The sequence below is a fragment of the Phyllobates terribilis genome, unplaced genomic scaffold (genome assembly GCF_046119375.1).
Source record: "Phyllobates terribilis strain yellow unplaced genomic scaffold, ASM4611937v1 Scaffold_7__3_contigs__length_470593459, whole genome shotgun sequence".
NCBI classification, from domain to species: domain Eukaryota; kingdom Metazoa; phylum Chordata; class Amphibia; order Anura; family Dendrobatidae; genus Phyllobates; species Phyllobates terribilis.
In genome coordinates, this window is record NW_027362767.1 from 400405989 (window position 1) to 400431535 (window position 25547).

The window sequence follows — 25547 nt, forward strand, 5'->3', positions numbered from 1 at the left end:
ATTATTTTGAATTTGCAACCTGGTGGAGGTTAGTATAGATGGACTAATAGAACAAGTCCCACACACTGCTACAAGCCCAAATATTTTTTCAGAGCTAGATGCAGATAAAAATTATTTTGAATTTGCAACCTGGTGGAGGTTAGTATAGATGGACTAATAGAACAATTCCCACACACTGCTACAAGCCCAAATATTTTTTCAGAGCTAGATGCAGATAAAAATTATTTTGAATTTTCAACCTGGTGGAGGTTAGTATAGATGGACTAATAGAACAAGTCCCACACACTGCTATAAGCCCAAATATTTTTTCAGAGCTAGATGCAGATAAAAATTATTTTGAATTTGCAACCTGGTGGAGTTTAGTATAGATGGACTAGAAGAACAAGTCCCACACACTGCTACAAGCCCAAATATTTTTTCAGAGCTAGATGCAGATAAAAATTATTTTGAATTTGCAACCTGGTGGAGGTTAGTATAGATGGACTAATAGAACAAGTCCCACACACTGCTACAAGTCCAAATATTTTTTCAGAGCTAGATGCAGATAAAAATTATTTTGAATTTGCAACCTGGTGGAGGTTAGTATAGATGGACTAATAGAACAAGTCCCACACACTGCTACAAGCCCAAATATTTTTTCAGAGCTAGATGCAGATAAAAATTATTTTGAATTTGCAACCTGGTGGAGGTTAGTATAGATGGACTAATAGAACAATTCCCACACACTGCTACAAGCCCAAATATTTTTTCAGAGCTAGATGCAGATAAAAATTATTTTGAATTTTCAACCTGGTGGAGGTTAGTATAGATGGACTAATAGAACAAGTCCCACACACTGCTACAAGCCCAAATATTTTTTCAGAGCTAGATGCAGATAAAAATTATTTTGAATTTGCAACCTGGTGGAGTTTAGTATAGATGGACTAATAGAACAAGTCCCACACACTGCTACAAGCCCAAATATTTTTTCAGAGCTAGATGCAGATAAAAATTATTTTGAATTTGCAACCTGGTGGAGGTTAGTATAGATGGACTAATAGAACAAGTCCCACACACTGCTACAAGTCCAAATATTTTTTCAGAGCTAGATGCAGATAAAAATTATTTTGAATTTGCAACCTGGTGGAGGTTAGTATAGATGGACTAATAGAACAAGTCCCACACACTGCTACAAGCCCAAATATTTTTTCAGAGCTAGATGCAGATAAAAATTATTTTGAATTTGCAACCTGGTGGAGGTTAGTATAGATGGACTAATAGAACAATTCCCACACACTGCTACAAGCCCAAATATTTTTTCAGAGCTAGATGCAGATAAAAATTATTTTGAATTTTCAACCTGGTGGAGGTTAGTATAGATGGACTAATAGAACAAGTCCCACACACTGCTACAAGCCCAAATATTTTTTCAGAGCTAGATGCAGATAAAAATTATTTTGAATTTGCAACCTGGTGGAGGTTAGTATAGATGGACTAATAGAACAAGTCCCACACACTGCTACAAGCCCAAATATTTTTTCAGAGCTAGATGCAGATAAAAATTATTTTGAATTTGCAACCTGGTGGAGTTTAGTATAGATGGACTAATAGAACAAGTCCCACACACTGCTACAAGCCCAAATATTTTTTCAGAGCTAGATGCAGATAAAAATTATTTTGCATTTGCAACCTGGTGGAGGTTAGTATAGATGGACTAATAGAACAAGTCCCACACACTGCTACAAGTCCAAATATTTTTTCAGAGCTAGATGCAGATAAAAATTATTTTGAATTTGCAACCTGGTGGAGGTTAGCATAGATGGACTAATAGAACAAGTAACACACACTGCTACAACCCCAAATATTTTTTCAGAGCTAGATGCAGATAAAAATTATTTTGAATTTGCAACCTGGTGGAGGTTAGTATAGATGGACTAATAGAATGATGCTATGCCCAAAAGGTTTTACTTGGCTAGGTGCAGTAAAAAAAATTGTATTCTATACACAGGTGGTGTAGCTTGCAACACAGATAGGCTACTCCACTGACTAACACACACTGCAAGAGGCCAAAAAGGATTTGCTTAGCTAGATTTAGCCAAATGCTATGAAAAAAACTTGCACAGCAGTGGCACAGACCTGCCTGGCAAAAAGTGATAGGAACTGATGTAACCTAGTCCTCAAAAGGACTGCAATTACAATTAGTCTTTACTCCCAACCTATCTATTTAAGAGCACAGACCTGCCTAATAAAAGTTGTAGGAAGTTATGTAACCTAGTCCTCAAAAGGACTGCAATCACAACTATTCCCTACTCCCAAGCTATCTGTAGATTTGTGCGAAAATTGTCTTGAAATTAACACTCAAAGTATAGCGCACACAGCAACAGCGGTGCCGTCTAACACGCAGCTGCTGCAGTGAGAAAATGGTGGCTACGTGGAAAATGGCTGGGTCTTATAGGGCAAGGACATGTGACATGCACTGCCAATGACACATGCCCTTGCTTGTGTGAAAAAAAGCAGTTCGCTCCGTGTGTGCGCTGCTGATAGGCTGACAGATTGCACCTCCCCACAGTAAATGCGGGACAGAGAAAAAAAAATGGAGATCTTCATTATTTATGCAGCGATCCATCCCCTGCCCCTCCCCCTGCCGAGCTGTACACTCAAACTGCGTATTAACATTAATTTTCAGCATTACTGAGAAAAAATCCAGTTATGATTTTGGTGCACGAACAGTTATCGAACATAACCTCGAACAGCCGAATTTTTTTCAAATTGTTCGTGTTCGCCGAACGGCTCGAACACCACCCAAAACAGCTCGAATTTGAGATTGGCGAACAGTTCGAGTCGAACACCGCTCATCTCTATTTGTAAGGGGTTTGTAGTTTTAGGAAGTGTTCGTGACACCACCTGTGGAATGCGGCTAAAGGGAGCCGCCGCTGCGGAGCAGTCCTCTGAAGCTGATGTTACTGCAGCAGGGATAGTATGGCTCTCCACAGGAAGAGCTAGCTCCAGGGCAGTGTAGAGGTTGTTGGTTGCGCTGGGCGTTGTAGTGCAGGGGGAAAGATGACGCAGCTGAAATAATGGACGGAGGCAGTGCGGTGCAGTCATCCGAGTCTTTACTCACAGTTCTCATGTACGTTCCACTGTTACACTGCACAGGTGCCAGCCTCCCACGTCGCGCTGCGTTCACCAGACTGGGGGTTCAGCTCTTCCTCAGGTAGGTTAGGAGCACCTGATGGAACCCCGCTTTCTCGTGTTCCTCTCTAGACCGACTTCACGCTGGGTCTTCTCCCTCCTGCCCTGCGCTTCCCCACTCACAGTCCCGCTCGGGTGCTCTGAAGTCCCTCCTGTCTAACTGGAGTTCCCGGACCTGCTTGACCCTCATGGTGATTAGAATGAGGCTTTGGCAACTGAACTATAAAAGCCAGAAGCCTCCGTTTTTTTCAGCCGAGACCTGGAGTAACATGGCTGGTCCAGGGGTCGGTCCCCTTCTTGCGGACTGATCCCTCTGTCTTCTGACAGATTCGGGGCGTACGGGTGCCATCCTGCACTCACCGTACCCCCTGGGATCCCTTCAACAGAACAGAGTCTTCCTCCTCTGCTCCCCTCCTGGGCCTCTATCACTAGGCCCCTACTTGTGGAGCAGAGCTCCAACTGAGACTCTGCTCCCAGACTATCTTCACTCTCTCATCTACTCAACTCTTCTGTTCTCCTGCCACCCTAAGATGGCTTCCCTTTTTATACCTCCTATGATGGTGCTCTCCTAAACTGCTTCCTCCACCCACACCCACTACTGGTTCCCCCTACCTTTGGGCTCCCCCCACTCCAGCCAGGGACAGGGCTCAGCAGAAACACAGTGCATCTTGCCCTTCCAGACGGCCTGGAGCAGTGTAGAGTTGAATGTGGGTGTTGGGGTTCCGGGCAGCACTCCCTCCTTACCTGAGAGAAGGAGACACCACACCTCTGGGTGAGGTGCAGTACCTCTGTGGCGACTGAACCCTCAGGGGCGCCACACTCCCCCCTGGTAAAACACAGCACGTCCGCGGGCTGGAACTGAGCAAAACACGGTATATTAGCCATGCAGTTTTTAGAATGCATTCGCATATAAGATTATAACAAAAATATTTCTTCCCTTTATGGGAGGCACTTCTCTTTAAACGTTACAGGTTACCATTACACTATAAAACGCTTTTAATAACATTCTGTAACAGGGTGTCCATTTTCCTTTTCAAACAGGTGCAAGAGTAGCAGCATGAGGAACCCGTCCGCAAACCCTCAACGTAGGCCCTGGGCGTGGCTGCAGGGCATAAGTGATCCTGATGCTGGACCACGTCTTCCGCCACACCAAACGGGTTTTTCTTCTGAGGTCACTTGATTGCACTTATAAAACCAATAGGGAGCACTTTAAGAAGTGCAGAACTATGTACAATATGAGTTTTCGGCTGCTCACAGTCCTCAGCCTGAAGTCTGTATACCCTGACGGGTAATTATGAAAACACACTTAAATCAGACATTATTTTAACTCCTATACCCTTACGGGTGACTATATACAGTTTAGTCCCACCTACTGTACTAGTAGTGGGGTCCCCGCCTGGAGTACTCTTGATTCTTGCTTGACCCAGCCGGGTCATCAGCCTTGAACTGGGGGGGCGTGTCCTCTCCTTCCTCAATCACGCGGTACACCTGGAGGGCATACCACCCGCGTTCCCCGTGGTGTCGAGTGTAGGTGACACGGTCACCGGGGTACAATTCCGGTCGGGGTGGCCCTGTTCCAGGTGGGGCTCGACATCCCGCCGATTTTAACAAAAATGTCTCTGTCGAACTGGGGAAGCCATTTTGCTCCGGGGATGTACGGCAGGGCCATGGGCATGACTGGAATCGCGACCCCTGCTGGTGGAGTGGCTGCTCCGGCCTGAGTAGCGCCGGGCACGAGTTGCGCATCAGGAGTGTTAACCGGTGCTCCAGCGGCTTGCTGGTCGTCGACCATGGTTGCGCCCCCCTAGTGAACCATAGCCTACCTCCTGTTTCTTTTATCAGGTAGGCCGCAGCTCTGCAGGCAACGGTCTCCTTCCAGGACCTTGCGTCTCCCTCGCGGCTGACGTCAGAGCGTGCGCTTGAAAACGGTCTCCTTCTAGGACCTGACGCTTCCTGGTTCGGCGTCAAGGCGCGAGGCGGGGCCTGGGCTTCGCGCGCTTCCAGCAGTGATGCCTCTCCGATTCCCGCGGTTACGCCCCTCTTCTTCCCGCGCTGCGACAGGAAGATGGCGTCTAATAGCGGTAAACCTCGGGAATGGCAGGAAAACTTCACCACGGTATAGGTTACAGTCTTTTAAGGCGCACAGTACCCGGTGGCAACGGGCACGGAATTCTGTTCGTTGCAACGGGCACGAAATCCTGTTCGTGACGCCAAGGTTGACGCGCCCCCAGAGCCGTGGGGTACTCGGCAGCCGGGCCTATGGATGCTGGTGGGGGATATCACGGTGGCTGGCCCGGTCCGTGGCCCAGGGCGGTCAACAAAAAGGTGAATGTTATTTGTAAGGGGTTTGTAGTTTTAGGAAGTGTTCGTGACGCCACCTGTAGAATGCAGCTAAAGGGAGCCGCCGCTGCGGAGCAGTCCTCTGAAGCTGATGTTACTGCAGCAGGGATGGTATGGCTTTCTACAGGAAGCGCTAGCTCCAGGGCAGTGTAGAGGTTGTTGGTTGCACTGGGCATTGTAGTGCAGGGGGAAAGATGACGCAGTTGAAATAATGGACGGAGGCAGTGCGGTGCAGTCATCCGAGTCTTTACTCACAGTTCTCATGTACGTTCCACTGTTACACTGCGCAGGTGCCAGCCTCCCACGTCGCGCTGCGTTCACCAGACTGGGGGTTCAGCTCTTCCTCAGGTAGGTCAGGAGCACCTGACGGAACCCCGCTTTCTCGTGTTCTTCTCTAGACCGTCTTCACGCTGTTTCTTCTCCCTCCCGCCCTGCGCTTCCCCACTTACAGTCCCGCTCGGGTTCTCTGAAGTCCCTCCTGTCTAACTGGAGTTCCCGGACCTGCTTGACCCTCACGTGGACTAAGATGAGGCTTTGGAAACTGAACTATAAAAGCCTGAAGCCTCCGGTTTTTCCAGCCGAGACCTGGAGTGACACGGCTGGTCCAGGGGCCGGTCCCCTTCTTGCGCCTGATCCCTCTGTCTTCTGACAGATTCTGGGCGTACGGGTGCCGTCCTGCACTCGCCATACCCCCTGGGATCCCTTCAATAGAACGGAGCCTTCCTCCTCTGCTCCCCTCCTGGGCCTCTAGCACTAGGCCCTACTTGTGGAGCAGAGCTCCTAAAGAGACTCTGCTCCCAGACTGTCTTCACTCTCTCATCTACTCAACTCTTCTGTTCTCCTGCCACCCTAAGATGGCTTCCCTTTTTATACCCCCTATGATGGTGCTCCCCTAAACAGCTTCCTCCACCCACTACTGGTTCCCCCTACCTTTGGGTTCCCCCCACTCCAGCCAGGGACAGGGCTCAGCAGAAACACAGTGCATTTTGCCCTTCCAGCCGGCCTGGAGCAGTGTAGTGTTGAATGTGGGTGTTGGGGTTCCGGGCAGCACTCCCTCCTTACCTGATGAGAAAAGGAGACACCACACCTCTGGGTGAAGTGCAGTACCTCTGTGGCGACTGAACCCTCAGGGGCGCCACAATTGCTATGGAGAGTATCTTAACCCTTTCCGTACAGAGGAAGATGGACGGGGAACAGCGTGTGGGAAAGGTAGTGGATCTCGACAATACTGTCGGGCGGGATAGGAAATTCATGGGGCTGGAGGAACCAGTAAGCCTAGGGATAGTCCAGGCGCAACTGAAAGTGAAGTGGAAAATGTACTGAATTAGTGAAACAAGAACCGGAGGGTGCGCTGCCCGATACTGCATGTCACAATCTGATATACTTGAGCTGTCCAGTAAACCTTTGAATATTGGAACGAACTGGGTGTCCCCTTATATGTGTGAGACTGTTCCTGAAGATGGAGACTAGAAGACAGCTCAGGCCTGTGGCCTGCAAGTGAGTGTAATGCACCTTACATTACACAGCACACTGAGACTGGGACCTCTGAAGTGCCAGGGCTACATTGAGCAGCAGCTCGACCATGGCTGCCGCCCTCTGGCAGCTTACAGCTGCATGATGTGGGGGCAGAGAGCCTGCTTCCAATGACATAACACTTACTGGACTGCTTGGTGTACTTTTATAGAATCCCTGTTTTCTCTGATGTAGATGCGGCAGTGCTATGAATGCTGAGCCCTACATAGCCCCGCCCACACCCCTTATTGGCTGGTTTCTGTGTACGGTGTGTATTGTCACCGAGCTGCCAATCAGCGGAGGGGGCGGGGTTACACAGATTAGCTGGACTGATCTGCACGTGAGACCTAGTCCTATAGTAATAATCTCCTGCTTATAAAGCACTGATTGTACTGAAACTACAGCACACAGTCTAGTAAGTGGCACATCTCTGGAATGAGGCTCTCTGCCCCTAGATTATGCTACGCTGATTAAATAGAAATAGCAAAAACCTTCTGACTGATTCCTTTTTAAATGACACAGTTAATGGTTGTTTCCAAGATATTATCAATAAAAAGGAGAAGAGTATTTTTGTGTAGGGCTAAGAAGGGGCATATAGATACTTAAGTCATTTTTTGGGTCTCAAAGGAATTGTATCCCTAAGATGAGAAGAACATTGCCGTTTGTCTCTTGGAGTTGTTTTGCCATCTTATTGAATAGAATATTAGGTTGAACAAAACTGGACCTCTCAAAAATTATACAGTTGTTTGAGAGTGTTGAGCTATAGAAATGCCACGTTTCGCCTGCTGCTCCACTATCTTGTACTCACAGAAGCCAACATTTACTCCCTGACATCACGGTTTAGCATGGTAAAATAATGGTATGGCCATAATGGCGCTTTTATACTGATTTAATAGATACCCGTAAGGAAGAAATCTGCATTCTGGTTCTTGTTTAATTCACGTTAGGTGTTTTGGTGCAATATCCTCTTTGTGCATCGGGGCAGGACTCTAGGTAGGGTCTTCGGCTCTGCTGCGGCCCCTCTGCGTTTGTACGAGCCTCCATTTATAAAGTTCTCGCTATCGCCGACCTTGACGCTGGCGGCGCTTGCGCACATTCATCTCCTAGTGGTCTTCGGAAAAATGGTGCCGGTGGCGGCACATGAGAAGATTGATATCCGGTGGTCTTCAGCAAAATGGCACAGGTGGCGGCGCATGAGCAGATTGAGATCTCGGCTCATCATTGAACCAAGGTCTGAATCTGCGCATGTGCCGCCACCGCCACTATTTTCCTGAAGACCACTGGGAGATGAATGTGCACAAGCACCATTAACGTCAGCGCGAACTTTAAAAAAGGAGGCTCGTACAAACGTAGAGGGGCCGCGGCAGAGCCGAAAACCCTACCACAGTCCCGCCCCGATGCACAAAGAGGATATTGCACCAAAACTTCTAACGTGAATTAAACAAGAACGCGGATTTCTTCCCTACAGGTATCTTTTAAGTCATTATAAAGGCGGTCATACATTTATTTTAACATACTAAATCGTGATGATAGGTTCCCTTTAAGGTTTACACTGTGTGCAGAATTATTAGGCAAGTTGTATTTTAGAGGATTATTTTTATTATTCAACAACAACTATGTTCTCAATCAACCCAAAAGACTCATAAATATCCAAGCTTAATATTTTTGGAAGTTGGAGTGTTTTTTTTTGGATTTGGCTATCTTAGGAGGATATCTGTTTGTGCAGGTAACTATTACTGTGCCGAATTATTAGGCAACTTAATAAAAACCAAATATAATCCCATCTCACTTGTTTATTTTCATCAGGTAAACCAATATCAGTGCACACAATTTAGAAATAAACATTTCTGACATGCAAAAACAAAAATAAAAAAAAATTAGTGATCAATATAGCCACCTTTCTTGATGATGACACTCAATAGCCTTCCATCCATAGATTCTGTCAGTTGCTTGATCTGTTTTCGATCAACATTGCGTACAGCAGCCACCACAGCCTCCTAGACACTGTTCCGAGAGGTGTACTGTTTTCCCTCCCTGTAGATCTCACATTTTATGATGGACCACAGGTTCTCTATGGGGTTCAGATCAGGTGAACAAGGGGGCCATGTCATTATTTTTTCTTCTTTTAGACCTTTACTGGCCAGCCACGCTGTGGAGTAGTTGGATGCATGTGATGGAACATTGTCCTGCATGAAAATCATGTTTTTCTTGAATGATGCCGACTTCTTCCTGTACCACTGCTTGAAGAAGTTGTCTTCCTGAAACTGGCAGTGGGTCTGGGAGTTGAGCTTCACTCCATCCTCAACCCGAAAAGGTCCCACAAGTTCATCTTTGATGATACCAGCCCATACCAGTACCTCACCTCCACCTTGCTGGTGTCTGAGTCGGAGTGGAGCTCTCTGCCCTTTATTGATCCAGCCTCTGGCCCATCCATCTGGCCCATCAAGAGTCACTCTCATTTCATCAGTCCATAAAACCTTTGAAAAATCAGTCTTAAGATATTTCTTGGCCCATTCTTGACGTTTTATCTTATGTTTCTTGTTCATATGTGGTCGTTTTTCAGCCTTCCTTACCTTGGCCATGTCCCTGAGTATCGCACACCTTGTGCTTTTCGATACTCCAGTAACGTTGCAGCTCTGAAATATGGCAAAACTGGTGGCGAATGGCATCTTGGCAGCTTCACGCTCAATTCATGGGCAGTTATTTTGCGCCTTTTTTGGCCAACACGCTTCTTGCGACCCTGATGGCTATTTGCCATGAAACACTTGATTGTTCGGTGATCACGCTTCAAAAGTTTGGAAATTTCAAGACTGCTGCATCCCTCTGCAAGACATCTCACAATTTTGGACTTTTCAGAGCCCGTCAAATCTCTCTTCTGACCCATTTTGCCAAAGGAAAGGAAGTTGCCTAATAATTAAGCACACCTTATATAGGGTGTTGATGTCATTAGTCAACACCCCTCCTCATTACAGAGATGCACATCACCAGATTTACTTAATTGGGAGTTGGCTCTCAAGCCTATGCAGCTTGGAGTAGGACAACATGTATAAAAAGTATCAAGTGATCAAAATACTCATTTGCCTAATAATTCGGCACACAGTGTAGATAACATTGGGAAAATTTATTGTACAATACCCATGTTAAAAATTATTTGCACCACAGTGGATATATGCCTTTTGGGAGTTTATCCGTGCGGTTTACTTTACTCATTTATTTCACTTTTTGCTTTTTATTTTACTCAGGCACTTTGGTAATACTATAGGTGTTTACAATGTTGTGATTGTTCCTCGTTTTAATTACAGGCTGCATAATTACAATTCTCTGACAGTAAAGGTTGAGGAAATAAGTAATAGAATGTGAGGCTGTAGTGAGACGCGTCAGTGAACCGCTCATTCATTCGCCACAGCTTTGTGCTTTGCACCTGTTTTACAACACATTTTACTTCTGTACCTTTTCCCTTCTTGCTACATCCATTAGCGTTCAGCAGGACTTCATTCGATTGAACGCAACTATTTATTTAACAGTCTGATGCACTATACCGGAATGGAATTACCCATGTATGAGAGATTTACATTTCTCGCTTCACACCTTTCCTCGTAAGTCGCTGCCGCTTTTATTTCATGTCACGTTTTCAATGTTTTTTTTGTTTTTTTTTTGCCTGCTGGAGTCTTTTTCGCTTTTGATGTCATGGTGCAGTGCAGAATCTACAAAGAGCTTATTAGTCACAAATTGATTCCATACGAAGAGATTATAAAACGGTTGCTAGTTCTATTTGCTGCAACAAAGGGCTGGATGTCACTAGCGCTTTAAGGGAACCTATCGTTAGCAGCCTATTTACATAATACAAGTGAATGCTCGAAACTTCGTGATAGGTATCATTATGGGAAAGTGGCATCGGCATCTTTCACACCTTTCGGCGGCCTGGAGTTCATTTTTCTATATAATCTATGTTCTAAAAGGACGTTCTTGTCATCTATGTTTGGCAAAGGATATTGAAACCTATTCTAAAGTATTAGAAAAATAACAAAGGGCCACTATCCAGGGTGAAGTAAACAAATAGATAAGCAAATTAAAAATATATATTTTTTTATAATATAAAAATAACGCCACACAAAGAGTCCAAGCACAATTAATCAAGAAAATATACAGAACTATGGGGATGGTGTGAGTCGCGCTGCCACACATTCCAATGCATGTTTCGCATAGCTTCTTCAGGTGGGTGAACACATACCTCTTCTATACCATAATACAACACTTCTAGTCATATGTTTTCTATACCATTTTAAAGCATTTTTAGTAATATCTGTATTTTTTTTTCTTAAGGCTTCATATTTTGTCTAATATTTTCCTAGCTCTTATGCAATGTTTTGAGAAAACTGTGTGTTATGGGTAGTATACGGAGAAAGACATAATATCTAGCAAAATCTCATACCATGTTTGTGAGAAGAGGGCAGCTGATGGAAATTTCCAATGGGAACTACATTTGTCTGTAAGTGGTATAAGAATCGTACTCGCTCGAGACTGAGAGGGCCGAGTCCTTCAATTTGGCCTCACTGGTGATCCCGTAATCTGACTGTGAAGCTATAACACCATTTTCTAGCATTTCTGGTCACTGTAATACTACCATTCAGCCATAATCATCTATTTTCCCTTTTTGTGCCCACATCTCCCAGCTCATATACTTGCCGCTTTCTGCATATGTATTTCTGACTATTAACAAGATATTTATCCAATGTTGTGTGCAAAGGATAAAAGGGTTGTCTACTTAAGAAAACACATTTTCAACTACTACTATTAAAAAAATAGAGGTGGTCCTCTGTTCTGGATCTTCATCACTAGGCCAGGTGGTAGAGCGGTTACAAGAGCATCTGTCATTCTGGAGGTCTAGTCCTGTCCGGTGTTACACCCTATAAATTTTAATAAATGCTGTGTAATGCCTAACATCCCCTTTGGGGGCACTGCAGGCATATAAAACACTTATTGCTAGGTTTCCCCACAGATATCAACTGGTGATCTTCCCAGCAGAGAAACCAGTGTCTAATCAACTTATTGTCAAGTGACCTTTCTAACATTTGGGGTTATCCAAAGTGAGGAGCCCCTCAATAGAGGTGGCTGGATATTAAGTCTTATATAAATTATAAAGTTAAATCTAAAGTTTAGACTGGAAAAGACGTTCTGCCACTGAGCCTTCATTATTATTGATGTATTCACTGTTCAGCCTGTATTTTCAGTAATGTCTCTGAGTGAAAATCCTAGGCTATAGGTATCGTACTTGATGATTTAGCTCCACATAGGGTTTCTATAAGAACACCGCATCAGACAGCAGAAGGGGGCACGGTGTTAGCAAAATCTTTGGGTAGTGCATCCTCAGATAGCAGGATATTAGCCATGTTTATACATTCCAAAGGCTTGGGGTAAACCCTAATTCTATTTTCTTCGTCTCCTTCTACTTTTTCAGTGCTAGTTTGACTTGGCCAAAATGGGAAAAATTCTGAAAAATTAGTGTTAGGCTGTGTGCCCACGTAGCGTTTTTCAAGCGTATATGCTGCGGAATTTCCGCAGCGTAAACGCTTGAAAAACGCATGTATATCCGCACCCCATGGTCCCCAATGGCATTCCGCAATGTCAATGCCCATGCTGCGGATTTTTCCGCAGCGTATATGCTGCGGTCAAAAATCCGCAGCATGTTCATTAATTTTGCGGAAGCGCAGCGGAATCAATGTGCGGATGGTACCCAAGTCTGGATGAGAGGAGACTCTCATCCAGACCTGGGTACCAAAGAACCTGTAAAAAAAAGAATAAAATAAAGTTTATACTTATCTTCTGATGTTTTCCCTCCGTCGCGCTGTTGTCTGAAGGACCTGCCACGTCATTGAGTCATGTGACCCACCACATGACTCAATGACGTCACCGCAGGTCCTGCACACAACAGCGTGAGCCGCTCAAGCCTCCGGACGGGGCAGAGAATGCATCAGAAGGTGAGTATAAAGTTTATTTTTTTATTTTTTACCATTCTGAACAAGTTGTCAAGCACTTTTCCAAGTGATGCTTGGAGAAGTGCTTGATAACCCGCATGCGGAAATGCATGCAAAGACGCCTCACAAACGCTTCTACCTGGCGGGAAAACCGCATGTAATATCCGCATGCGATTTTCCCGCCAGGGAGAAGCGTAAAAAATATGCTTCAGGTCCGCAACGTGGGCACATATAAGAGAAGAGTATTCAAACATAATTGGTCACGTTGGTCGCCACCTCCTCTATTTTACCCTCCCGCCACATTACTAAAGGGGTTGTACTAAGTTACTAAGTTTACCCCTGTCGATGCTCATGCTCGACCTCCGCTCCATTCAGACGGGGCTTTGGGTCAAAAAAGTAACCCCTATCTTATCGATAGAAGGCAACGCTGAAAGCACTATTTATAGTGTGATATATTCGGAGATCCTCTCCATTTGTTTGATGATTCATGTTGTTTGTTGCATTTTTTTTTTTTCTTTCATCTTCATGCATGGCTTGCCAGCTATTTATCCGCTCTGCGTACAGCCCAGAACACAGTGTACAAAACTTTACCAAGGAACATTCAAAAAACAGATTTAATCTCCTCTCTCTCTCTCTGTTGCCTCTCCAAGTTCTGCTGCCCCATCTGTCCATTTTTTCTCATCTATGGTTGAATTTATTGCTAGCATATTGTTCAAATTTTTTTTCAACGGGTCACTCAGATACATTAAAATGCCTTATAGATACTTGCCAACTCTCCCGAAAAGACCTTCTGGGCTCCCAGAAGAGTTACAAAGCCTCCAGAAATCTCCCAGACAGTAGACTTTCCCGGAGATAGTTTCTTGTGCGTCGAGATGCTTCATCAGTCAAAGCTCCAACCTCCAGACATACTTTCGTTGGGTAGGAAAAGGATGTAGCCTCTAAAAACATACGTTGAGGCTATGAGCCCACGTTGCGGAAATGAAGCAGAAAATTTCTGCTTCATTTCCACATGTCCTCTCCCGGAAAAACGCATGCGGAATTCCGCACGCGTTTATCGTGCGTTTATCGCGCGTTTTCCACATGCGGAATTGCCTTGCGTTTTTTATTGCATTGCAAAGGCAATTCTGCTTGCGGAAACGCAAAATTAAATGACATGCTGCGGATTTTTGCGCGCATCAAAAACGCTGCGGAAAAATCCCCAGCATGGGCATAGAACTTGCGGATTCCCCTTGGGGACCATGGGGGGCGGATTACCTAGCATTTTACAAGCGTTTACGCTGTGGAAATTCCGCAGCATATACGCTTGTAAAACGCTACGTGGGCACACAGCCTTAGGCAAAACATTTTTGTCAGCTCCACCGTCTGCCACAGACCATCTTTGAGACTCTGGTAAATACTGAAAAGGCCTGAGTATAAAGTTCATTACTCATGCTTAGTCCCTTTAGGCACTGGACATGGTTGGAGTTTTGGCTGGGCAGGGTGTTCTGTCTACATGGGCAGAGGCGGACGGGAAAGGAAAAAGACGAAGTGTCCCCATCCCTTTTAATTGGTGGATTCTGTGTTGTCTGACTCCAGGTTTATAATAGAAATATCTTTCATTGTAATCATGTCTGTGATGATAATGAGACTTCTGAAAAGTAATCTCTGATAATAGGAAGTGTCAGCCTTCTGTAAGGCTCAGTGGCCAGAATGAAAACTTCAAGATTTCAGGATTTTGTTAAAGTTGGATGTCATGAACATTTAAAAAAAATATATATATAATAATTTTACAAAAAAGAAAGCTTTTACCCACTTTTCTTCAGGTTGACCATAGAAGACCGAGAACCCCACTAATCCACCCCAAGTGTATCACGGTATTAGCAGTTGGTAAATGGACCACAGCCCTTTAATGTCCAGGGGCCCATATAAATATTGGTCCATCCGTAAAAGAATATGAATGGATCACCACCTAATTGATGCAGTTCAGGGTGAGAGAATGAGGTGGAAGGAAATGGTCAGTGTAAGGTAATTTGGGTCTTGTGGGGAATAAATGTCCATCCAACAGCTGAACTTTAGGGTTAAATGGTGATGAAGGGCATTCTGAAACCCATTATTTAAGGTCCGTATACATTATGGAGGCCTCATGATTCTCCACCGAAAGTCGAAGGAGAGAAGGTTCAGTCAGTTGGAATTTCATTGCCCGATCATTTTATCTTCAGGGGAGATAAGCTGCCACCAGACGGGGCTTTCTCCTTTCTCCCTGGTGTATGGGAGAATGGGGACTATTACTAAATGTAATATGGAAGCACTACTTTTCATACATGCCCTTTATCTTCTTCTTTACAATGTTCTTTGCGATATCTCCAGTGTCACCTCCCTGTAATAAAAATGTCCTGTGTGTCCTTCTTATCTTCGGCGCTCCATCCTCCTCAGTAGACACAATCCCCCTTGTTTCAGTCTTTCCCCGTCTCATTATTATTTCCCGTCCGCCTCGTCTATTCTTACAAATAAACATAAATTGAAGGCTTAGTAGTGCCCTTTAGAAATGTCCTTGAACTTTGGCTGCCATGACAACAGTACGCTTCCATCAGAAGCCACCAACCCTCGTCCCTTATCTTTTCTCCCAACCTTACTGGGCTCGAATTTATATATAGATTGTACATTGCATTCTAGCCCTGAGGTTTTCACTTCTCAACCCAAAAGACGATGGACTTTAGAAGGTACAAAATTAACGGGATGGCCTCTGTATATGAGCGCAAGCTTCTACTTAGGAGTACAGCTTGCATATACCTTCATCTTCATGGCACAAATCCTGGGCTCCATAGTGTTTTATATGAAGACCTTCTGCAACAGCTGAGGGCAGATGGATGGGGGCAGAGAGCATTGACGGAAACTCTGTGCTCATTTTACACCTCTGTAGATACCGCATCCTCCAAACACAACACATACAGCTGCGTTGAGCATAGCACCGTCTCTAGGGAAGCCGGCTGTGGATAATGTGTCTTATCACTAATGTTCACCAGCCACTGTGCTAAGTATGGAATCAGAGATAATGTATCCTGATCAGATAGAGGGACACAGGCTCCAGCTTACGCCTAGAGGTACACTTACTTTTTCTAATATCTTTGGAGGGCCATGCCATCAGGTATACATGCAGAACTGAAATTAAAGAGAGTTTATAAAAAAAATGTTGTGCTTTTTTAAAATGTCATAGGAACCTATACATCTGAAAGTAGTGTTTTAACAGTGTAGGTGCTTGTCCCCCAATAAAAATGATACCTTTTTTGTAGAGATACGTTTTGACACTCATGAGAAATCAGGCTGGGGGCGTGTCTTGGACTACTTCTTCCCAGTACACTGACATATCCCACAGTTCACTTCCTGCTGGATTTGCATATGACTTGTATGCCAAATTTCTCATGACTAGCACATCAGATCTTTACAAAAAAGCAATCATTTTTACCAGGGGACCAGAACCTAGACAGCCATACCACTACTGCCATATGTAAAAACATGCAGAAAAGTTCCCTTTAAGGTACTGCAGTTTTCATTATTGGGAATAGATAATGGGCACATCCCAGACCCTACTCCCATAATCAAGCAGATATCATGGATCATATCATGCCCACTACAGTGATCCACAAAATTCAGTAAGTTACTCTATAATGCTATAAAGGAATAAGAAAAAAATAACCAATAAAATAAACATTAAAAAATAATAGTATTGTATACTTTTAATTAGTAAATTAGGTGACACATTCTGTTTAACCTAAATACTATGTTCCCTTTCATCTCATTGCTAATGATGGGCCCTCCGTTCTTTTGATAATTATCTTCCCTCTTTGTTATTTCCTGCGTGTTCAGATTTTCTCTCCTGCTGCCCTTGGACTCTTTTCTTTTACTCCCAACGCTCAGCGAATCACTTTCACGTAACTTTCTGTATAACCTTGTGGCTAGTTTCTCTTTCCTATTATGTCTTGTCTGCTAAATATTATATTCTGTTCTTAGTCCTTTGATAAAGTAGTGAAAACTCTTTGTGACGAACACCCAAAATTGCAATGAAAAGTGGTCTCCTAGGAGATGGTCTTCTCCAATAAGATGGCCAGTATACATAATAAATGATGGAACGGAAATCTGTCAGGAAAACTGAATAAGAGGGCTGTCGTCTTAAAGGGATGGATGGATCATACCTACAAATCATTACCAACATCTTTTCCCACCATTGACCTTCCCTGTGCTTTTTTTATTCCCCCCGACAAAAAATTAACTGGGACACAATCAGGAAAGCTTTTCTCTATTTTATTATCTCAGGGATGAGTTCATCTATTGGTCTCAGAAGAAGTCACACGATTTTACAGACTATAGTATGAGATCCATGGTAAAAAGTAGAAGCCCATGCTAGTATCACATGAGGACCAGTAAAGGTATTTATAAAAACCATAGTGTCACGCAAGGTGTGGGAAAGACTAAGTGCAACACGAAGGGAAGAGGGGAAGGGAGCCCAGACACTAGGGAGAGGGGGAGTGGAGACCTCATAGGCTGATCTGATAGCACCCTGTCTCCCCTATCATCCCTATATTGGTTCTTCACCAGTCGCTGCACAGGAACCTAAACCCTTTATTTCCCTAAAGCTTGACCCTGGATAGAAAAGGGGGGGATGAGCACTAGTCAGTCCCCACTAACAACTAAAGACAACAAGGAAGACAAACACGGGGGAAAGTAACTTAGCTTGAGCCAACTTTAGAGAGATTACACCACATGTCCTCCTAGCACCTGAGAGGAAGTAAGCAGACTGCAATAGCTCCAAGCCTTCCCAAGGGAACATGTGAATATCACCGGCACCTCCCTGTAGCAAACAGAAAGTATTTAAACACTCAAGCCTGGGTGTCAATTAGCAGGAGGGAGGTAGTCCTAGAGTGAGACAGATCTAAGAAGGTGTCTGTAATGCCAAGCAAAGAGATCTTCTGCAACCAACTGCAGGGCGACTGTCACACCCGTGACACATAGATAGAGATCCAAAACCATTAGTTTACTCTGCTTGTTGATGGCTTCCAGACAACAGGAGAAATTTATCAACACTGAGAAGGAGGTGTCCGGCTACTGAACATTATCCAACCCCACACCATAATCCCGCGAGTAGGTCTCTTCATGGCATTGCCCATGTGTCCTCCCAATGGAGACTGAAATGTAGCAATGAAGGCTGGAATGAAGATCTATTCTCTTTAGCGATGTAACATCCCTGGCGGCGTGCTTGCATAGTGCACCACCTCCCACTATGCAAGACCGCAATCTTACCTGTCAGTCCAGCCTACTAACCTTGCTCCCGCTCATGCTGTGTGCATGTCTCTTGACTGACTGCTTAGGGCGGCGGCCCGGTTACTTCCTGATTCTTATAGCTGCTGTGGGCGCACCCCTAATGCGTCTCCAGCCTATTGCTGTGAGTCACTGGATATTTAACCCCTCCACCCAGAAGGAGGTGCCTGAGCAACACCTTCACTCAGTTAGTCTTTGCTGCTGAATTGCCAGGTCCTGTCCTGTTTTTAGTCTGTTTCCGCCACTCTGGGGGCTGCATACCCAGACCTGTTACCTGTGACTTCACGTCTGTTTCCGCCACTCTGGGGGCTGCATACCCAGACCTGTTACCTGTGACTTCTAGTCTGTCTCCGCCACTCTGGGGGCTGTATACCCAGGCCTCTTACCTGTGACTTCTAGTTTGTTTCCGCCACTCTGGGGGCTGTATACCCAGGCTCGTTCTTGTATCTCATTGCAGTAGCAGTTCCTGTCTGAACTGTATCCTAGCCTGTTACCTGTTTGTCTCTATGTCCGTTCCTTCCCTTTTCCTGCAGTATCTGAACCTGCACCTAACTCCAACTCGTTGTCTCTGTATTTCTGTGTATGAGTTTTGTGTCCACTCGCTACTTCATAGGAAGTACCTTGTGTGTATCTGGTTCTGCTTGTCCCTTTTCCCTTCCTCCGTATCTTCCTCCTGTGTTCTAGCCATCATCCTGTATTTTCCAGTCTGTTCCATGTGAACAGAGCCCTGTCCTCTCTGCCAGCACCTTCAGCCCTGTTCGGCTCTGCTTGCCCACCGCTCCGGCGGTTTCTCTCTGCTCTGACTTGCCCACCGATCCGGCGGCTTCCCTCTGCTCTGCCTTACCCACCGATCCGGCGGTTTCTCTCTGCTCTGACTTGCCCACCGCTCCGGCGGCTTCTCTCTGCTCTGCCTTGCTCACCGCACCCAGCGGTTTCTCTCTGCTCTGACTTACTCACCGCTCCGGCGGCTTCTCTCTGCTCTGCCTTGTCCACCGTTCCTGCGGCTTCTCTCTGCTCTGCCCACCACTCCGGCGGTTCCGCTCTGCTCTGCCTTGTCCATCGCACCTGCTTTTTCTCTCTGCTCTGCCTTTCCCACCGCTCCGGCGGCTTCTCTCTGCTCTGCCTTGCACACCGCTCCAGCGGTTCCGCTCTGCTCTGCCTTGTCCACCGCACCTGTGGTTTCTCTCTGCTCTGCCTTGTCCACCGCTCCGGTGGTTCCGCTCTGCTCTGCCTTGCCCACCGCACCTGCGGTTTTCGCTCCGCTCTGCTTGCTCACCGCACCAGCAGTTCCTCTCTGCTCTGCCTTGTCCTCCGCTCCGGCAGTTTCACTTTACTCTGCTTGTCTACTGCATCTGCGGCTCTGTACCTGTCTCCCAGTCTGTACTGGACCCTATCCAGCCTGCGCTCCAAACTGCTAGTACCTCCCTGTCTGCACTCCAGCTGTGCTTGCCAGTATCTCCCTGTCTGCATACCAGCCATGCTTGCCAGTGCCCACCTGTCTGCATACCAACCATGCTTGCCAGTGCCCACCTGTCTGCATATCAGCCATACTTGCCAGTACCCACCTGTCTGCATACCAGCCGTACTTGCCAATACCCACCTGCCTGTATGCCAGTCTAACCTGCCTGTTCCTGCATTCCCCGGTGTGGGTCAACAACTGTGACCGGGGTCTGACCTGGAGTAGCACCTGGTCCCTCTGCTCGGTTCCTCCTTGGTCCATGGAGTTGACTAAGCCGCCGTGCAATCTTGGTCGGATCGGGTTGATACTTAGTTACGCCCCTCCAGGCACTCCTCGGTTCATGGTACAGTGGGATCACTAATCACGCTCACGCCAGTCAGTCCGGGCGTGAGCGTAACAAGCGATTAGTCCAGCTTTTGTCTTGGATGCAGTGATAGCCAACTTGGGCAACGCCATGAAGATGCCTTCAAGAGGGAATGTCACACTGGTTCTACTCCTGGGATTATGGCGTGGGATGGCATATTATACAGGAACTGGACCCTTCCAGTCATCGTTCCAGGTACACTAACTGCCCACCGTTACATTGATTTGATCTTGGAACCAGTGGTTCCAGTGGTGACACTTTCTCTAAAGTGTCCCAGGAACCGCTTTTCAACACAACAACACCAGGCTGCATGTTGCTCTTATACTATGAGCAGCCGGCGTGGCGTAAATCTGCTACAGTGACCTGCAGTGTCTCCAGACTTGTTTCCCATTGAGCACATTTGCGACGTCATTACTAGTGATGGCACAAGGAGCTGCCAGCAGTGGATCTTGATGATTTGTACAAGTGTATTCAATGTGGCAGAACATTCCTCAGACCACCATTAATAATCTCACTGATAGCAGCCGAGGATGTAACTGCGGGAGTTTCTGCTTGTGACGTTCATACTTAATACTGAATACATCAAGATGTTTTGAAAATTTTGTTTCCATCTTTTTCATCATTTGCAGATCACTTACATGTCTATCCAAACTGTGATTTTCATAATTCCATGATCTTTCCTTCTTGGTGTTGCAATTTCAATATTGAGGAGCATAGAAACAGATGCTCAGCCAAATGTTTCATGCTTGGATGTCGCCCAGGCCAGCAGTTCCGCCATCCCTGTATTTTTCATATTGGATTGTGTTTACCAGCTCGGTCGCCAAGATCGTAAATTAACCCATTTAATCTATGTGATATTTCCATATCTGATTGCATGCGGTGGGTATCAATAAATCTCTGATAAAAGAGCAGTTGAGATGATTTTAGTGCCATTACCCTGAATACGCCCTGTATGGTCATGTGGCGCTGACTTTGCCGGAGGGGCTCGGGGGGCATTACCAATAATGATGTTAAGTGAGGACACTTGGTAAATGTCGCACATCTGTCCAGAGGGGGATCCACTGCCTGACATGTGGATTACAAGGGATTAAATAGAGGGGGATTTGTACGTGCAAGATTAACCCCTGCATTCCAATATACCACGCTAGTATTGATAAAATTATTAAATACCCTGAATTCAGTTTTGACTTTTGCAGACCATATTGATAGTTTTTCTCCTCTCATTCCTGCCTCCTGTTTGGTTCTCATGTGTTCATGGCGAGCTGATGATTGATAAGATGTAATTCTTTCTGCGGCTCTGAGTAATTGCTTCCCCAGGCATTTAATATGTAGTTACAGTATAATAGCCCGGGTCTCTTTTGCATGCTTGTTTGTCAGCTGCCGTACAGCACTGTGGCACTGAATGGGTTACAGCAGCACAATCACAGCATCCAACGCTCCCTCCCTTCTTTCCAAGGAGAGAATCAGAAGCAGTCAGAGAGGAGGACAGCGCACACTGCCACTCTGGGCATCCAGGTATTTGATCTCTACCCCAAGAGGTGAAGGTGCCAGGGATCTGGGCATGGATACGACTGGGTCACCTTAATACAGGAAGCTGGCATTGAGATCCTCACCTCTATATCGAATAGTTCTTTACCCCTACACTTCTTGACCATGACTCTTCCAATGAACATTTTGTATCCAACTCCGATGTCTTCCACCTGCACTTGCCCAGGAAGGTCTTCATCATTAACTCTAGACTAGATACTAAGACTAGATCTTATGCTGGAAGTCATATCTCTAAACTTGATCCCTAGATCACTTCTGTATACTCTACTTTTAATCCAGCTATATCTTACTCTTGTGTGTCTGACCTATAGATCCGATACGACTAGGTATTCCCACACATCCCTCAAGTTCTCCTTCCTGGTTTTCTATGTAGGCAGCTTTGTGGAACGTCAGAACAGGTGGCTGCAAGAATCCAATGTTTGGAATCTTCCTTGATGGAACAAAACCTATAACCATACCCAACCACTATCCTCACATCATTATCATTCAGCTTTTTAACAAATCCCCTAAATTAAACCCATAGATTTTTGCTTCTAGATTCAACTTGATTTTCTCCACTTTCCATACTTTTATAAATGACTACTAAATATTATTTATATCATATCAACCTGACTTACGAATGTCTGTCCTCATGGCAGTATTATAGTTTATTGTCATTTTACATAGTTACATAGTTATGTAGGTTGAATAAAGACCTAGGTCCAAGTGTCCAAGGTCACAAGGAGCTAATGGTAGAACGTTAATGTTGGGCTACAGCAAGACCATTGTTTTACATCCATGTTATTGCCTGTGTTTCATGATAATATATATCTATTATATAACTAGTCTACACAAGTCCAATTATAATCGTCATATACAGAATTTATTTTAGTATTTTTATGCTACTTTTGACTATTTGGTTCCTTCTAATGATAGAGGATAAGCTGTTGGCTAATGATTCATATGGTTGGATGACTAATTGCCAACTCTGGATGTATAAAGCTCATATAGTCAAGTATCATTTTCTGGTTAGAAATTTTCCACTAATATGGGACAATTAACATCTGCTTCACTGGGGTTTTTACCTTCCTCTGGATCAACATGTTAGGCTATAGGTTGAACTCGATGGACTTGTGTATTCTTCCAGTCAAATTTACAGGGTACAAAACAATGTTTGTTTAATCTTTTTTTATCTCTTTAATATCCTGTTTCACGGCATAGCGATCTATTTTATGACCACACGTTCTGGTACTGTCTCTTGTCGTATAGTCATATGCCTAGAGACGTTTCATAGATGCTGCTATGTAAGGTCTGTACTTTATGCTTTGTGTTTTGGTGTTATATGACAATTAAAGCATTCCCCACTCAATAATTAAATCTCACCAACTCAGTTCCCAGCTTCCTTCTTCATCGTTGAGTGTGATTACTCAACCTCTTTCCTTTTGATGTTTGCCTCCTTCCCTGTTCCTGAGAGTCGTCTCACTTACCTTCTCTACCGTACAACTGTGTTTGTTCTCAATTCCCATCTCTGTATATATCAACTAACGACGTCTTTGGTTGAGTGTATTATCCTAATCCACCTCTCTCTAAGTGTCTCCGAACCCCTTTCTCCACCAATGGGGCTTTTATTTACATTCCCATTGATCCATCAGTGGATCAATCTGCTTTTACATGATGTCTTCTCAGTTGTCCCTCAAGGTTATCTTCTCAAGTCTCATTTTTGTTAATGTTTTCTCCTACCCCGTAACATGTCTCCACAATTCTCCTCAAATAATGGTTTTCTTCTGATCCTTCATACCTTATACTTTCCAATCTTCTCAGCCATCATCTCCTAACCTTCACCTCAATTTAATTGAACATTACCTTCTCAGTATTCAATTGTCTTCTATTTACCGAGAGTGACCTCATGTCTTCTCCTAGCCAAGGACTTCTGAACTCAGCTCAACTCCACCTCCATTCACCTCACCTCACCCATAATTGCCTTATTATGTTTGTTCTTTAATATTTTTTCCTCCCATTTACTTTTTTTTATACATCTACATCAACAAAGGTTCTTCAACATCTGACTTATTTTATCTAGTTCTAATTCTAAACTCTAGTTTTAATTCTAAAAATGTCTCATAAATACATTTGATCTAGTTCTAATTTTAAAATCTAGTTCTAATTGTAAGAATGTCCTCATACATTTGATCTAGTTCTAATTCCAAGAATGTCCCCATACATTTGATCTAGTTCTAATTCCAAGAATGTCCCCATACATTTGATCTAGTTCGGATACTAAGATCTAGTTCTAAGAATGCGTACATACATTTGATCTAGTTCTAATTCTAAAATCTAGTTCTAGTTCTAAGATTAACCTCATACATTTGATCTAGTTCTAATTCCAAGAATGTCCCCATACATTTGATCTAGTTCGGATACTAAGATCTAGTTCTAAGAATGTGTACATACATTTGATCTAGTTCTAATTCTAAAATCTAGTTCTAGTTCTAAGAATATCCTCATACATTTGATCTAGTTCTAAATCTACGAATGTCCCCATACATTTGATCTAGTTCTAATTCCAAGAATGTCCCCATACATTTGATGTAGTTCGGATACTAAGATCTAGTTCTAAGAATGCGTACATACATTTGATCTAGTTCTAATTCTAAAATCTAGTTCTAGTTCTAAGAATATCCTCATACATTTGATCTAGTTCCAATTCTACGAATGTCCCCATACATTTGATTTAGTTCTAATTCCAAGAATGTCCCCATACATTTGATCTAGTTTGGATACTAAGATCTAGTTCTAAGAATGTGTACATACATTTGATCTAGTTCTAATTCTAAAATCTAGTTCTAGTTCTAAGAATATCCTCATACATTTGATCTAGTTCTAAATCTACGAATGTCCCCATACATTTGATCTAGTTCTAACTCCAAGAATGTCCCCATACATTTGATCTAGTTCGGATACTAAGATCTAGTTCGGATACTAAGATCTAGTTCTAAGAATGTGTACATACATTTGATCTAGTTCTAATTCTAAAATCTAGTTCTAGTTCTAAGAATATCCTCATACATTTGATCTAGTTCTAAATCTACGAATGTCCCCATACATTTGATCTAGTTCTAATTCCAAGAATGTCCCCATACATTTGATCTAGTTCTAATTCCAAGAATGTCCCTATACATTTGATCTAGTACTGATACTAAGATCTAGTTCTAAGAATGTGTACATACATTTGATCTAGTTCTAATTCTAAAATCTAGTTCTAGTTCTAAGAATATCCTCATACATTTGATCTAGTTCTAAATCTACGAATGTCCCCATACATTTGATCTAGTTCTAATTCCAAGAATGTCCCCATACATTTGATCTAGTTCTAATTCCAAGAATGTCCCTTTACATTTGATCTAGTACTGATACTAAGATCTAGTTCTAAGAATGTGTACATATATTTGATCTAGTTCTAATTCTAAATTCTAGTTCTAAGAATATCCTCATACATTTGATCTAGTTCTAATTCTACGAATGTCCCCATACATTTGATCTAGTTTTAATTCCAAGAATGTCCCCATACATTTGATCTAGTACTGATACTAAGATCTAGTTCTATGAATGTGTACATACATTTGATCTAGTTCTAATTCTAAAATCTAGTTCTATTTCTAAGAATGTCTCCATACATTTGATCTGGTTCTGATTCTAAGATCTAGTTCCAATTCTAAGAATGTCTACCTACAGGTGATCTAGTTTTAATTCTCTGAATGTCTCCAAACATTTGATCTAGTTTTAATTCTTAGATTGTCACCATACATTTGATCTAGTCCTGATTCTAAGATCTAATTCTAAGTATATCTACATACATTTGATCTAGTTGTAACTCGAAAATCTATTTCTAGTTCTAAGAATGTCCCCA

The 25547-nt window shown here is 43.9% G+C and overlaps 1 protein-coding gene across 1 annotated transcript in view; it reads left to right on the forward strand.

The window, feature by feature from the left end:
• The first annotated feature begins 21497 nt into the window (after positions 1–21497).
• TMEM91 (transmembrane protein 91) overlaps positions 21498–25547 on the forward strand; it is a 78236-nt gene continuing 74186 nt past the window's right edge. Inside the window, exon 1 of the mRNA XM_073641604.1 lies at positions 21498–21628. The gene's annotated coding sequence lies outside the window, so the exon portion shown is untranslated. The remainder of the gene's footprint in view (positions 21629–25547) is intronic.